The sequence below is a fragment of the Schistocerca americana genome, chromosome 1 (assembly GCF_021461395.2).
Source record: "Schistocerca americana isolate TAMUIC-IGC-003095 chromosome 1, iqSchAmer2.1, whole genome shotgun sequence".
In the NCBI taxonomy this organism is placed as follows: domain Eukaryota; kingdom Metazoa; phylum Arthropoda; class Insecta; order Orthoptera; family Acrididae; genus Schistocerca; species Schistocerca americana.
Genome location: NC_060119.1, coordinates 118984387 through 119002037, shown reverse-complemented (window position 1 = coordinate 119002037; position 17651 = coordinate 118984387). Strand labels below are relative to the sequence as shown.

Genomic DNA, 17651 nt, shown 5'->3' with positions numbered 1-17651 from the left:
TGAAATAAAAGAAATTATTCAGATAGTGAAGGGAGACAAAAATTTAATAGTCATGGGTGACTGGAATTCAGTAGTAGGAAACGGGAGAGAAGGAAACGTAGTAGGTGAATATGGATTGGGGCTAAGAAATGAAAGAGGAAGCCACCTGATAGAATTTTGCACAGAGCACAACTTAATCATAGCTAACACTTGGTTCAAGAATCATAAAAGAAGGTTGTACACATGGAAGAAGCCTGGAGATACTGACAGGTTTCAGATAGATTACATAATGGTAAGACAGAGATTTAGGAACCAGGTTTTAAATTCTAAGACATTTCCAGGGGCATATGTGGCCTCTGATCACAATCTATTGGTTATGAACTGTAGATTAAAACTGAAGAAACTGCAAAAAGGTGGGAATTTAAGGAGATGGGACCTGGATAAACTGACCAAACCAGATGTTGTACAGAGTTTCAGGGAGAGCATAAGGGAACAATTAACAAGAATTGGGGAAAGAAATACAGTAGAAGAAGAATGGGTAGCTTTGAGAGATGAAGTAGTGAAGGCAGCAGAGGACCTAGTAGGTAAGAAGACGAGGGCTAGTAGAAATCCTTGGGTAACAGAAGAAATACTGAATTTAATTGATGAAAGGAGAAAATATAAAAATGCAGCAAATGAAGCAGCCAAAAAGGAATACAAATGTGTCAAAAACAAGATCGACAGGAAGTGCAAAATGGCTAAGCAGGGATGGCTAGAGGACAAATGTAAGGATGTAGAGGGTTATCTCACTAGGGGTAAGATAGATACTGCCTACAGGAAAATTAAAGAGACCTTTGGAGAACAGAGAACCACTTGTATGAATACCAAGAGCTCAGATGGAAACCCAGTTCTAAGCAAAGAAGGGAGAGCAGAAAGGTGGAGGGAGTATATAGAGGGCCTATACAAGGGCAATGTACTTGAGGACAATATTATGGAAATGGAAGAAGATGTAGATGAAGGTGAAATGGGTGATATGATACTGCGTGAAGAGTTTGACTGAGCACTGAAAGACCTGAGTCGAAACAAGGCCCCGGCAGTAGACAACATTCCATTAGAACTACTGACGGCCTTGGGAGAGCCAGTCTTGACAAAACTCTACCATCTGGTGAGCAAGATGTATGAGACAGGCGAAATACCCTCAGACTTCAAGAAGAATATAATAATTCCAATCCCCAAGAAAGCAGGTAATGACAGATGTGAAAATTACCGAACAATCAGTTTAATGAGTCACGGATGCAATATACTAACACGTATTCTCTACAGATGAATGGAAAAACTGGTAGAAGCTGACCTTGGGGAAGATCAGTTTGGATTCCGTATAAATGTTGGAACACGTGAGGCAATACTGACCCTACGACTTATCTTAGAAGCTAGATTAAGGAAAGGCAAACCTACATTTCCAGCATTTGTAGACTTAGAGAAAGCTTTTGACAATGTTGACTTGAATACTCTCTTTCAAATTCTGAAGGTGGCAGGGGTAAAATACAGGGAGTGAAAGGCTATTTACAATTTGTACAGAAACCAGATGGCAGTTATATGAGTTGAGGGACATGAAAGGGAAGCTGTGGTTGGGAAGGGAGTGAGACAGGGTTGTAGCCTCTCCCCGATGCTATTCAATCTGTATATTGAGCAAGCAGTAAAGGAAACAAAAGAAAAGTTCGGAGTAGGTATTAAAATCCATGGAGAAGAAATAAAAACTTTGAGGTTTGCCGATAACATTGTAATTCTGTCAGAGACAGAAATGGACTTGGAAGAGCAGTTGAACGGAATGGACAGTGTCTTGAAAGGAGGGTATAAGATGAACAACAACAAAGCAAAACGAGGATAATGGAATGTTAAGTCAGGTGATGCTGAGGGAATTAGATTAGGAAATGAGACACTTAAAGCAGTAAAGGAGTTTTGCTATTTGGGGAGCAAAATAACTGATGATGGTCGAAGTAGAGAGGATATAAAATGTAGACTGGCAATGGCAAGGAAAGCGTTTCTGAAGAAGAGAAATTTGTTAACATCGAGTATTGATTTAAGTGTCAGGAAGTCGTTTCTCAAAGTATTTGTATAGAGCGTAGCCATGTATGGAAGTGAAACGTGGACGATAACTAGTTTGGACAAGAAGAGAATAGAAGCTTTCGAAATTTGGTGCTACAGAAGAATGCTGAAGATTAGATGGGTAGATCATATAATTAATGAGGAGGTATTGAATAGGATTGGGGAAAAGAGAAGTTTGTGGCACAACTTAACTAGAAGAATGGATTGGTTCATAGGACATGTTCTGAGGCATCAAGGGATCACCAATTTAGTATTGGAGGGCAGCGTGGAGGGTAAAAATCGTAAAGGCAGACCAAGAGATGAATACACTAAACAGATTCAGAAGGATGTAGGTTGCAGTAGGTACTGGGAGATGAAGAAGCTTGCACAGGATAGAGTAGCATGGAGAACTGCATCAAACCAGTCTCAGGACTGAAGACCACAAAAACAACAATGATGAGATCATCAGAGGTGGGGCACAAGCTTCGAATGGAGAGGCATGTGGAAGGAAACAGCCCATATTCTTTTCAGAAATACCATCTGGGCATTTGTCTTAAACTATTTCGGGAAGCCTCAGCAAATCTAAATCTGGATGGCCTGACAGTGAATTGAACTGCTGTACTCTCCAGTGTCAGTCCATTGTCTTACTACCTTGCTCAGTGAAAATGACAATTACAACCAAGGTGGTCTGAAATGAAGTTTACGTCATGACATGTTGCAACTAAAACTATGTGTGGTTGCATTTGACCATGACATATGTAACATATTTCATTGTCTATTTATATGATGAGTTACAGGTGAATAGACAGCAAAATATACAAGTTTGGACCTTCATCTGTAGGTATCTGGAGCCTTCTAAAAACAGAAAAAAGGTAGTACTTTTAAGTTTCAAGACCTTATGATTTCTTACAGCGAATGCCTTAGTGCTGTTCTTGCTACACTAACAGTTTTAACTAGTCTATAAATATTGTTTGTCTATTAGAAATGTATGTAACATTTCATAATGAGAACACACTGAAACAAGAATAGTCATGCTTCGTCTAATATTTAATTTATTAATGCCTTGTTTGTTACACTATGCAGTGCTGTTGACAGACACCACACAAAAGTCACATCCATGACAACGTTAATCTTTGGCTGCAATTTTCTCATTTACCCTTGTGGTTAAATATTATTATTGCTACAGAAGTAATAAGAATATTAATCACAGCAGCTTGATGCTGAGTTTGTTTTGTTCCAGTTACACATACCTACATCTGCTTGAAACTGTAATAACCACAATCAGCCTGTCACTTTTATTATTATAAATGAGATAAGAAAAATTTTACATGTTCTGTTGTAAAATTATGACAGTCAACAAGACCTGAATGAATGCTAATAACTGATTTCTACTAATAATTTCACTTGCAGATCAACACAAGTGCTAGGAATGACCTACTACAATGTGTAAAATATGTTTCATTATGATTATAATAATTTGTTGGCAGCTATATTGTCACATAGAAGAAGGTGTAATTAGATGAATGTCGAGCACTAACTTCACTTATGGACGGTTTATTCAGCACTTGCACATACAAGAGCGCGGAGTGAACTGCCTCTGGCCAGAACACATATAGTATATATACAGCTACAGAACATTCCAGCACAATGATGCTTGACATTTGTGGATACTTCTAGAATGTACTCAAGCCGAATATAGAAATTAAAATTGTACAGTCCAGGTGAGTTTTGAACTCACGACCCTCCATGCAACAGTTTAGCCTCATAACCACTACACCATGATGCTTCTCAGCTTCTTCTGCACCATTGCTTCCTCCTTAAGAAAACAGCGTCTTGGTGTTACGTCTCCTAGTGTGGGAACGAGTCATTAGTCCTGCATACTCTGACTCCTGATGACTGATGCTCGCCCTGGCGGTGATCTTAGAACATCTTTTGCCGCTACGCTCTTTGTCACCTTTCCGCTTGTTGCCTGTTGCTGGAGCTTTGAATTTACCCTGGGTTGCAGGATCCTCGTAGGGCATCATTCGAAGGATGGGGACCGTATCTCTGATCTTTCATTGTCTTGTGTCAGGGTTGAAATCTTCAACTTCATAAGTAACATCAGACAACTGTCTTACAACCTTATAAGGTCCAAAGTAGCGCCTGAGGAACTTGTCAGAGGGAATTTCTGCAGAACATCTACGCGCATGTGTTTAGGAATCACTGGTAGCCACCTCTTTCCAAATGGATCAAGTTTTTCTTGCAATGTAATCCATTAATTACCTTAAATTGTCCTTTCACATCCTCTGACCAATTTAAGGCAAGCATAATTTGAGATATCTTGGCGTCTTTCTTCTGCTCAGCAAAGAGACCCTGGAGTGCAGCAGGACAGTCACTATCTTCATCAAAGTCTTGATGGTCTTGCATAGGGTTTCTTTAGAGATAGTTGGCATCTTGGTGTTTTTGCCCATATTTGTACACTATGGTAATGTCATACTCTTGAAGCCATAGTGCCCACCTGGTGAGTCGTCTTGTTGGATCCTTAAGACCTGCCAGACAACAAAGTGAATGATGGTCTGTAACAATTGTGAATGGACTTCCATAAAGTACTGTCAAAATTTGGACATGGCCCAGATCACAGCAAGACATTCTATTTCTGTAGTTGAGTAGTTTCTCTCAGCTTTTGTAAGTGTCCTAGGAGCATAGGATATAACCTTCTCTTTTCTGTCTGAAATTTGCACCAGAACAGCATTGATCACATACCCACGGTCATCTGTGTGTAGTTCTGTAGGGGCTCTCTCATCATACAGACCAAGTACAGGGTCAGACATCAGAGCTTTTTGCAGCAGATCGAAAGATTCTTGTTGAGCACCACCCCAGATAAATTTAGCATCGGCTTTTAACAACTTTTAGAGTGGCCTGTCTTTGATACAAAAGCCTTTGATAAAATGACGGTAATAAGAACATAATCAGAGGAAGCTTCTCACATCTCTAATACTTTTAGGAATAGGTAATTCTGTTATAGATCTCACCTTTTCTGGGTCTGGTTGGACACTTTTGTTTGACACAAGGTGTCCAAGTACTTTGATTTCTTTTCCTCTAAAGAAACACTTTCTCAGATTAAGTTTCAGTCCAACTTGTTGGAGACACTTAAGAATGGCCCTCAGTCTTTTTATATGTTCATCAAATGTCTCTGAGAACACTATAATGTCATCTAAATAACAAAGACACATCGTCCACTTCAGGTGAGGTAGAAGATTATCCATCATCCATTCAAAATTTGCTGGTGCATTACACAAACCAAATGGCATTACCTTAAACACATACAGGCCCTCAGGGGTGATGAATGCAGTTTTCTCACGATCAGCCTCATCTACTTCAATTTGCCAGTATCCCGAGTACATGTCCATGGTTGAGAAAAACTTAGCCCCCTTCAGACAATCTAGTGTATTGTCAATTTATGGAAAAGGGTAAATGTCCTTTTTAGTTACCTTATTAAGCTTCCTCGAATCAACACAAAAGTGACAACTGCCATCCTTCTTCCTGACGAGGACCACTGGAGATGACCATGGGCTCTGCGAAGGCTGAATGATGCCACTCTTCATCATTTTCTCTATCTCATTGCAAATTATTTGACGTTCTGTTGCTGACAGAAGGTATGCTCTCTGGCTTATTGGTTGATGGTCTCCAGTGCTAATCTGGTGCTTCACCATCGATTTGTCTAATTTGCTGTTCACCTGTGGATTGAAGCATTCAGAGAACTCTTGAAGAATGGCTAGTAGCGTCTCCTGTTGTTCCTTAGTGAGATCTGGTGACAGTCAAGCTAGGAGATCTTGTCTCATAGTGGTAGCACTAATTTCATCCACAGACTCAGCATGGGAGGTTTCTATGATGCTCATCTGTCCTTCAATTAACGGCTCAGCATTTGCTATGCACATATGTCTTGGAACGAACTGCAGTTCTCGGCAACAGTTAGCTATCCACAATTCACTGAATCCATTCTTAAAGGAGATGACAGAGGCTGGGACGACCAAGTTATTCTTCAGTGGTATGCTTCTCTTACATTCCACTACAAGATCCATGGGTTGATGCATGGTGCGACATGTGGCAGTTACCTTTCTAGTGCTGACTACAGGAATGATCACTTCATTCAGCACACTCGGATGCGCATCTTCCTGTCCACAGTATCTCATCTCGTCTAGCATTATCTTCGAGCCACCACAATCTATAATTGCCTGAGAAGCTTTCAAAAAGTCCCATCCAAGAATGATGTCATGACTACACTCTTGTAAGACGATGAATTCTAAGGGCTGTGTATGGCCAATTACACCCACATGAATGGTACATCTTCCTGTAGGTTTTACATATTTCCCATCAGCCATCTTCAGCAAAGATGTTTTGCTGTCGATGAATATGGTTTTCTGCAACTGGCAATGGTGCTTCTCTAAAATGACTGAATATGATGCTCCAGAGTCGACAAAGGCTTGGGCTGGTTGGCCATTCATGAGGATATCGACGTAGCTTCCTATCATTTTTGTAGTGATCGGTGGTGGAGGAGTTTTCTCTTCGGCGGTCTCACTTCCAATTAAGGTCGCACCCTTTAGTTTTCCAGGTTGTGGGGGCTAGGCGATCGGCTGGAGCTTCTAAACAGCGATGGAGACCTTGATTGGTGTGTTGGGGAGCGCCTTTTCCAGTGGCTAGCTTGTGGCGGTGGTGACATATGTCGTCCTGCACCCACATCTTTTGTTCATCTTTGTCGTCCTGGAGTTGGTGTCAACTATGATCGGTCTGCTGTCTTCTGGTGCAGGCACCATCCAATATCTGACACCTTTCGCTACAATAGCATACAACATGTCCCAGTCGTCTGCAGTGGAAACACACTGGTTGGTTATCCTGGGTCCTCCAGATGTCAGTTTTCCTTTGTGCCCAAACAGGTCCCTCATGCAGCATTGTAGGAACATAACTTCACCTGGGTTTCAACTTTTTCTCCATTTTAAAGGGAAATGAAGGATGAGAGATTGGGTTCAATGTCTGTTCCACTTCCTCCCTTACAACCCATGAAGCGTCTCGGTTTTTTGCTCGCCGTGCAATCCAAGTGCCTACTGAACTTCCATTCTCACTATCTGACAAAGAACACTTGTGAAATCAGTTGCTTGCTCCATCACAGACATCAATACGATGTTTGGAAGCTGTTCAAACTTTTTGCGTGTAATGTTTATTGATGCATTGTCTCATTATACCTGCACCATTTTATGAAGTCGTCTGCTGTTGAAACTTCCTTCAGGAGTAGGGCTTGATACATGTCCTCAGCAACACCCTTCATGAGATGTGCAACGTAGTCTTCCTTCTTCATTCTAGGATCCACTATTTTATACAGCTCCAAGGTGTCTTGAATGTAGAATGTTGTAGTTTCTCCTGGACACTGTGCCCTGTACTTTAATTTATCTTCAGCCTTGCACTTCTGTCGTTGTGTGTTGCAGAAATATTTGCGCAGTTCCGCCTGGAATACTTCCCAGCTTGTGATCTTCTCCTTGTTGTTCTCATACCATTGCTTGGCAGTGCCCTCCAAGTAGAAAAATACGTTAGCCAAACACACGGTGTAATCCCATTTGTTAAATTTGGCTATACGCTCATATACCTTCAGCCACTTGTTTGGATCTTGGCCATCATCACCAGAGAACCTGGAAGGATGTCTCATGTGGTGGCACACCATTGCTGTCATCGTAACATCCTCTTCTTCTTCTGTCTCCGGTAGATTGTGATCTGTTGAATATGGCTCGAACTCGGGTTTCTCGCCATGTAAACGGCGGCTCTGTCGTGGCCTGATGGGACCACTTTGCTGTCTATAATGTGCACTATCACAAGTTCCAATACCCAGTGTCTCCCCCAGAATAATGTCATGTACAAGAAGGTGTATTTAGATGAATGACGAACAGTAACGTCACTTAACAAAGGTTTATTCAGCACTTACACATAGAAGAGCACGGAGCGAACTGCCTCCAGCCAGAGCACATACAGTATATATACAGATAAAGAACATTCCAGTACAATGATTCTTGACATTTGTGGATACTTCTAGAATGTACTCTAGCCGAATATAGAAATTAAAATTGTACAGTCCAGGTGAGATTTGAACTCATGACCCTCCATGCAACAGTTTAGTATCATAACCACTACCCCACAGTCCTACTCAGCTTCTTCTGCGACAATATAAACCTGCAGTTCAAAAGAGGTTTTTGTCATTTAGGAATATATTCCCAATGTATTAGTTTTGTGATGGTAATTTTTGATAAATTTCTTCTATTTGGTAAGTAGTATTGCAACTCTGGTTGCATCAGTTTATTCCAGATGAGATTTACTTTTGTTTATTTATTTTCATGTTCCATAGATGCTTGATGTGAGTTTATTGCAATGCTGTAGAATTATTGCAGTAATAACCATGTCTAAATGGTCATGTGGCTTACAAAGTAAATCATAAATAAACAGACACATGAGGTTCAAATGTTTAAACAACAAACAGATTGCAGTAGTAATAATGATTATGCAAACAAATTATAAGTAATACATGCCATTACACATAAAAACCATTCTGCCACCAGTTGATATGCCAGTGCTATATAGTCGGTTTTTATAGCAATTAAAATTAAACACATTGTACTAATTGTTACACACTGTCAAAGATTCCTGTGTAAAGAATAGAAAGAGCTATTCAAAAGATAAAATTTCAGCCATTTTTTGAAATCAGTCATATCCCCAGTGACAGATTTAATATGAAATGGAAGTTTGAGACAAACTGGAATGCACCTTCATATGTGCTGGGTGGTTTTTAGCAGCAAAAGAATGTATGATATTAATTATCAAATGAAATAGTTTGCTACTACATAACAACCAGTGGCTCATTTACAAACACAGGGATCTGATTGTATGCCACAAAATTGTGCTCATAAGAAATTGTTCAAGAGTCTGTTGGTATAAGGCACAGTTAATGAAAATAGAACACAAATAAATGTATAACATTAAATAAATCAAATGGGAATGGTCCATTATGACAAGGGTGTACTCTGACAACAAATTTATTGTTGTGACTCGCCGATCTTTCAAAGTGCCGCCGCACAGTTATGCGCGTCCTCTACATTACATGCAGTGCTGTCTGCCAGCCATGCAGCGCCACCTAAGCGGCCAGCCAGCCAGCGGCCGCTAGATTTGGACTCGGTTATGATTTGACTGTTAAAGTGGACACACGTCTTATTCTGTTTACTTGATCTGTGACTTTCATGTATTGCGTCTTCCTTGAAATATATTTGTTCAACTTGAAGTTATTACAATTGGCGACAAGGTAGTGATTTTTCTTTTCCATCGTTGACCCACAAGTTTCCGTAGCTACTTTAGAGCAACTATTGCAAGGTCTCGTAGAACAGCAAATGCTTCTCACAAATGCGATTCGTGATTTCTTCGTGGCATCAAATGCGGGGTGTCTCTTGTCGTTGTCTCTACCTACTTTTCCTCCTTACGACAAGACAGCGGAAGACTGGTCTGATTAAGAAAAACGTCTTCGACAGCACTTCTTGGCATTTCATGTCGCGGACAAACAAATATGTAAGTCTCTGTTCCTTTCATGGATTTCACCTCAAATGTATTGGTTGTTGTTGCAATTGGCTCCTTTGAAAGATCCTGCACCTTTGTCCTTTGCTGAAATGTGCTCACTTTATAAAGGCCCATTTGCATGCCGAGCGTGAGTTTCCTCGGAAACGCGAAATATTAATTAAATAAATAATCAGTGACAAATAAATAAAGCCTATGGCACACAACTGCAGCGCTGTGTCGCTGATAAAACAAAAGCACACTTACGTTACACTTATGTTTTGTTTAAGAAAGAGAGAGCTCTGGTTGAAGTGGTGCGAGAAGCACGTATTTTATTTTATTGTCTGGCACACCGCCATATTTCATGTTATAGAAGAACACTGCGAGTTGCAACCACACTAGGCACTCGATTCTGTAAAGAATTTATATTTATAAAAGTAAGTAGGATTATGAACTGTAGGCTTATTCATTGAATATATCTGATTTAACTAACTGTGTAACTTTTTTATGTTTAGTAGACAATCACCTCTGTACGACGTATTGGCATGGCTGGCAAATTATTGTAATACTGAGATTTAGATTATGAGTCCGCACCTACTGCAGCAGTCTTTGGAAACGATTTAATTACGAAGTCCGATTATTCAGTTTTATTTCACGGTCAACTACGAGTAACATTGCCTTTAAGAAAAAGCCATTGTCAAGCGTCTGATACCGAATAATTAAACGTCCACGTTCCAGATAAGCAAATACAATTGCAATCACAATCACCATCATACAGATAGAATAATCAACATATTTAAAATAACAATATGTTTTTTATTTAATTTTATTTATTTTATATTGGCGACTGCGTGTCGGACTTGTTATTTTGTCATTTGTTACATTGTTCTCTTTGTTTCATGTAAAAAATCAACTTTCTGGACCTGGACGTAAATGTATGAGAGATAACAAAATCTGAAGATATTTTCCAATTCTGAAATTTTGCGGGAAGACGCAATGAAACTTCCAGCAAAATAAGGTAAGACGCAGCATCTTTGCATTAGCAGGCTTGACCAGACGTATAATTCAGTGTATTAGCTTTTCAGTAAATTCTGTAGTGTTTCTTTTCTGCATAACAATTTCAGTGATAAATTTCATTCTCAGTACTTTTTTCCCTAAACAATAACGTATGCAACAATACCAATACATGAGTGTACAATATGGCCGACTTCTGTACGATATCATGTAACATGGCTAGCAGCCATTACCAATAATCTCAAATTCAGTTTATATTTTTAAATTAACAGACAGCCATTGTTGCTACGAGCGATTCATGCTCAACTACATTTTATTTTAAAATCAGTGTCAAAAATTTTCTTGAAACATATATCACGTGTGGCATGGTAATAACTAGAAAACAACACGCAAAAATGGAACAGCAAGGACGTACTATTCAGACGCAATCCGACTCGGACGTGAGACAAGTGTTAGAAAATGACTTTACGACAGCAACCGGTAGTGACGATTCATCAAACATTGACGCAAGTGTTGACGAAAATTTTGACGATAGGCCGTCCACTACAAAAATTTCAAAATCTCAATCAGAGCCCATGTTAATGCATGACGTCACGTCTAATGACGCGGCGGGGGCAGAGACCTTGCAAACGGTAAACATTGCCGACATGTTACAAATGCTAATGAAACAAAACGCCGAAAACATGGCAACCTTAAAGGCACAATTAGAGACACAAAATGAACAGTTAAAAACACAAAATGACGAAATCAAATCTGATCTCATAGCAATCAAGATAGGTAATGACACTTTATGTAAGCGTGTGGAACTTATAGACGCCACACTGACCAAACAGATGACCGAACTCAGTACTAAATTTTCCCAGCTCAATACGAGACAAGAAAAGACTACAACTGACGTAGCACTTTTACAGACACAAGTAAAAAACCTTAATGTCACGTGTGAAGTTCTTACTGAACAAATTCAAACATATCCTTCGGTACATGACAACCTTGAAAAACGAATTACTGACGTACAGAATAAATTTGACAATGTTGAACAACACCTGACTGACATCTTACAATCAGATGCCACAGCTCATTTTCAAAATATTAATAAAGAATTTCATGATTGGGTTGAGAACAAAGACAAACATTTTGATAGATGCTTACGTGAAAATTTACCAACGATTGTGCACGACTCCGTAGCGCAATACATTACTAATAACAAACAGCTGAGCAGTGCCGCAGTTACACAGACGCTTCTGCGCATGCGCGCACTCTATCTGCCAACATTAGAACTTTTACGGCGCACCCGCGTCATTCAAATTTTGTATATAATGTGTAATGTAAGTCATGTAAATAGTTGTAGATAACTTAGATTTTCTTGTGCCTTTAGGTGAATTGCTCGCCTGCAGGTGTGTCCTTTCGCCTCGCAATTCAGGGGGCAATATAAAGGCACATTTGCATGCCGAGCGTGAGTTTCCTCGGAAACGCGAAATATTAATTAAATAAATAATCAGTGACAAATAAATAAAGCCTATGGCACACAACTGCAGCGCTGTGTCGCTGATAAAACAAAAGCACAATTACGTTACTCTTATGTTTTGTTTAAGAAAGAGAGAGCTCTGGTTGAAGTGGTGCGAGAAGCACGTATTTTATTTTATTGTCTGGCACCCCGCCATATTACATGTTATAGAAGAATACTGCGAGTTGCAACCACACTAGGCACTCAATTCTGTAAAGAATTTATATTTATAAAAGTAAGTAGGATTATGAACTGTAGGCTTATTCATTGAATATATCTGATTTAACTAACTGTGTAACTTTTTTATGTTTAGTAGACAATCACCTCTGTACGACGTATTGGCATGGCTGGCAAATTATTGTAATATTGAGATTTAGATTATGAGTCCGCACCTACCGCAGCAGTCTTTGGAAACTATTTAATTACGAAGTCCGATTATTCAGTTTTATTTCACGGTCAACTACGAGTAACATAGCCTTTAAGAAAAAGCCATTGTCAAGCGTCTGATACCGAATAATTAAACGTCCACGTTCCAGATAAGCAAATACAATTGCAATCACAATCACCATCATACAGATAGAATAATCAACATATTTAAAATAACAATATTTTTTTTATTTATTTTATAACTTCTGTCAGTCTATTTTCAAAAGCAAACGCATGTGGTAGCCTCTCATGTTGCCTTTTATCGTTATCAAAAACAACCGAATCAATCCTATCGCGCTTGGGCTGCTGAACTTCACGGCCTCAATAGAAAGTGTCAATTTGTTACTGAAGTTCACAAAGAATCCTACACCGATTCCATGGTACGGGATGCTATTATCCGATTGGTGCCCAACAAAGAAGTTACGCAACGTGCCCTTCAGTTGGCAAATCTGACTCTAGATGAAGTCCTATCAATCGCTCAGTCTTTTGAAATTTCTCGTGCCGCTGGAGCGCAAATAGAGGCATAGGGCAACGTCGGGGAAATACAACCTCTGTGTGATGTTGATGAAGCGTGTGGCGTGTGCCCACTGGCTGACGTGGCCGCAGTACACTCCCAAGCGCAGCCTCGGCCTAACCGTAAACAAACCTCTAAGGAACTGCAGCAAAACCCATGGCAACTTACTCATGTCCATGATGTTTTACGAAACATTCACAAGAAGATTGTCCACAACATTGGGCCGTGTGTCACAAATGCAAAAAAAAGGGTCATGTGTCCACCGTTTGCAAATCCAACCGCATACATGATGTTCATGAACATGACACTGATTCTGATTCTGTGTTGTCTGTCAGTTGTACTTCTTCCCTTTCAGGGAAGTTATTCCTCACTGTTCAAATACTTGGTCGAGGTGTTCGCATGCAGGTGGATACTGGTTCAGCTGCCACTATCATCAATTCTCAGACGTATCTTCAGTTGGGTTCTCCAATCCTGTCACCTGTCACTAGGCAATTACTGACTTAAAATAAACAGAAAATTTCTCTCTTGGGACGATTTGATGCTGAGGTATCTTACAAATCTGTCGTTCGCACTGTTCCCAAATTTGTGGTTGACCATAGTAACGGGGAGAATCTTTTTGGTTTCAATGCCTTTCGTGTTTTGGGGTTCTCCATAGATGACTGTCAATATTGTCTCTGATGCTATTCTTTATACTCAACTGGATTCCTTGTCGACGACATTTTCGTCCCTTTTTTCTACTGGGTTAGGCTGTGCAAACAACTTTGAAGCTCATATCATGCTCAAACCCACTGCTCGGCCTAAGTTTTTTCGGGCTCAGCCCATTCCTGTGGCCCTTCGTGATCAGGTCAAACAGGAGCTGGATCATCTCACTGCTTCAGGGGTCTTGCTTCCTGTCACTTCCAGTGAGTGGCCCTCTCCTGTCGTCATTGCTAAGCCAAATGGTGATATTCGTCTCTGTGGCGATTTCAAAGCCACTGTAAATGCTGAAAGCCTTATCGACACTTACCCTATGGCTTGATCTGAAGAATTGGTTCACTAAACTTGCTGGAGGCCAGTATTTTTCTAAACTTGACCTGTCAGAAGCTTATCATCAACTTCCTCTCGACGCTGCTTCCCGGCAGTTTCTGGTCCTTGACACACCTTTCAGCCTCTATCAATACCAACGATTGCCATTCGGGGTTGCCAGCGCCCCTGCTCTCTTTCAGTGATTCTTGGAACAATTATTGCTCACTGTCCCTGGGTGTATAAATTACCAGGACGACATTGTTGTCACTGGCTCCACCACTGACGAACGTCTTCAAAATCTCTGCACACTTTTTCATGTCTTACAGATTGCCAGTCTTAAGTGTAATCTTCAGAAATCAAAATTTTTTCAGGCATCTATCATGTACTTGAGGTTTCAACTCTCTCGAGATGGTATTCATCCGCTTCAGCAAACTGTCGCTGTGATCTATGCCCTTCCTTGCCCTACATCTGTTAAGAAACTGCAGGCCTTCTTGGGGAAAATAGCATACTATCACAAGTTTTTACTGTCTGCTGCTTTGGTGGCCCAGCCATTGCATCGCCCGTTGCATAAAAATGTGGCTTTGCACTGCTCCGCATCATGCGATGCGGCTTTCCAGAAATTGAAGACTATGCTGAAACAGGCCCCGTGCCTGGCTACTTATCGACTTGGCCAACATCTTGTTCTTGCCACGGACACCTCTCAATACGATGTCAGTGCAGTCCTTGCGCACTGTTTTTCTGACGGTTCTGAACAACCCATTGCTTATGCCTCCAAAATGCTCAACGGATGCCCAACAAAAGTATTCTCAAATTGAAAAAGAAGCTTTGGCCATTATTTATGCTCTTCATAAGTTTGGTGTTTTTCTCTATGGATTAAAATTTCATCTTGTTATGGATCACAAACCACTTGTTTCCTTGTTTCATCCATCAACGTCACTTCCCGACAAGGCTGCACACCGCCTCCAGCATTGCGCTCTTTACTTGTCTCGTTTCAATTATGAGATTCATTTCCAGCTGACGGCTCAACATGCAAATGCTGATGCACTGTCTCGCCTTCCCATGGGTCCTGATTTGGCATTCGATAGGGCCAAACTTTTGTGTTTGCACCTGGATGTTGCCGAGCAGTGGGTTGTGGACGGGTTCCCCATCACCGCGACTGGCTGGTGGCTGCTACGGGTTGTGACCCTACCCTCTCCCGGGTTTTACACTGTATTCAGAAGGGTTGGCCAGATCGTCTGTCCACTAAGACTTCTGATCCGTTGCAGAACTACTATGCTTTGTGTTACCGCCTCATGGCTAGGTATGGTGTTATCCTCCTTTCCACCGAAAATGCTTCGCTGCGTGTTGTGGTACCTACGTCTTTGCGTGCTTTGGTTTGTGCCTCCTTCACCAAGGGCACTCATCACCTTCACGCAAAGTGTTGGGTTCACGCCCAGTTTGTATCTTTATAGCTGCTGGACTGCATGTGCCTCTGCCTAATCTGCCACAGCTGCGCCATTCATGCATCTCCAGGAGGTGTTCTGTAGATGGTGGTGTGTGGGGAATGGCAGGCAGTGGTGGTAGGGTAACTCTCCAGCTTGTTGGAGGGTCCTGGGGTCGTGTCCTGTTGCTGTGCATCTATTCCATCTGCTGCCTTTTCCACTTTCACATCAGAGCACTTTTGTTAGTGTTACATCCCACCTGAACCTCAGTTGGAAACTGCTATTCCCATTGACAAGGTCATCATGGATCCATAATTCCACTGCCTTTTTGATGATCGATTCCCAGAACATGTTCATCTGGCACAACATCTCTGTCTGTTCAAAATCAAACATATCGGTATCATGGATCCATAATTCCACTGCCTTTTTGATGATAGATTCCCAGAACCTGTTCATCTGGCACAACACCTCTGTCTGTTCAAAATCAAACATACCGGTTTGACCTCCACGGAGGCTGTGCTCTGCCACTACAGATTTGTCATCTGACAGATGAATGCTTCTGACATGTTCTGAGCAGCACTGTGAAATACACCACTGAATCTGGGCAAATGGAAACATCTGCAGTGGTACAGCCTCAATGAAGAACATATGTTGATTTTGAATGGATATAAGTGTTGTGCCAGATGAACAGGTTCTGGTACTCAATCATCAAAAAGGCTGTAGAGATACAGGCCCACGATGATTGTGGCAAGTGGGTAGCAATTTCCAACTGAGCTCCACATGGGATGTGGTGCCACCAAGAATCCATAAAGAGTGCTGTGGTTGGAAAGTGGTGAAGGCATTAGATTGAACAGACAGGCAGCACCAGGATGCAACACCAGGATCCTCCAGTATGCCAGTTGTCTCCCCACCACCATCCCCCATCTCTTGCATGCCCCACCACCATCCACAACACCGCTTCCAGAGGTGTGCAACTGGCCCAACTGTTGCAGACGAGGCAGAGGAGCCTGGATATGAACCCGACACTTTGCCTGAAGGTGACAAGTAGGAAACTTATTGAAAGATTGCCACAGAATGACGCCTTGACTAGGCTGATAACCTGGGAAGACTTCATCATTAAAATTCACTGAGAAAACGTGCATTCTAATGCATGAAACATATTTCAAGATGATAAAGTAATTGAGTCAATTATCTAGTAGCTCTGCAAGGTATCCTTGAGAGTTTCTGCAGATTTTGGAAAGTAAGAGAAAGGTAGGCCTGCCTGCTCATAGAATTGAAGCTGTGAAGATAGGTCTTGAGTCATGCCGGTATCACTTAGTCAGTATGAGCATTTTCCATGAAAGACAAGATTCCAGATTTTAATCTCAGTCCAACATACAGTTTTAGTTTGCCAGGAAGTTTCAAAATAGTGTTTGATCTGCTGCTGAGAAAAAAAGTCATTCTTAAATTCTCTTTTTCTTTTCTTTATTTATGGATTCTCAGAAAGACACAGTATAGTGCATGGCAGAGGGTACTTTGTACCAGTATCAGCCATTCTCTGCCTTATTTATTTCATATAAGGAGGGAGAAAAAATTACATCGTGATTCCATATATTTTCTAATTTCTCTTTTTATTCCCACAGTTACTATGCATGAAATGTCAATAGAGACAGCAGAAGTGTAGCACACTATATCTCAAATACTCATTCTCTCGAGTTACTCAGCAGAGTTCTGTGAGAACAAAATTACCCTTCTGCCAAAAAGTCCAATTTTAGTTTCTGGAGATTCTATGTGACAGTTTCATAGAGAGTTAAACTGGTCTATTACAGTCCAAGCAGTGTGCATATGAAATTCTTCAGTGTTACATTAGATAAACTTGATGCTGACCTAAGTGCTCTAGAATCAGTCACTTTAGATTGTTGTGTGCAGTTTCCTTTTTCATGTGCATTGTACTTTTTCAGAATCACTCTAAGTAATGTAGGTCTCCCATTAGCTTTCCTAATACTGTTTTCTTGTGTCTGTCCCATACCATATCAATTCATAGCATCTTTCTCAGCTATTTAAATGAAGTCACACACTCCTCTATACTGACATCATTTTGATTAAACAGTTCTATACTCAAGTTTTGATCTGTCTTTATCAGATAACTTTCTGCCATGTACAACTTTGCCAATGCTAATGTCCG

At 40.8% G+C, this 17651-nt stretch overlaps 1 protein-coding gene across 3 annotated transcripts in view; it reads right to left on the bottom strand.

The window, feature by feature from the left end:
* The window catches only part of LOC124620577 (protein maph-9-like), a 153171-nt gene that overhangs the window by 98484 nt on the left and 37036 nt on the right, over nt 1-17651 (bottom strand). The gene's annotated exons all lie outside the window — the stretch shown is intronic.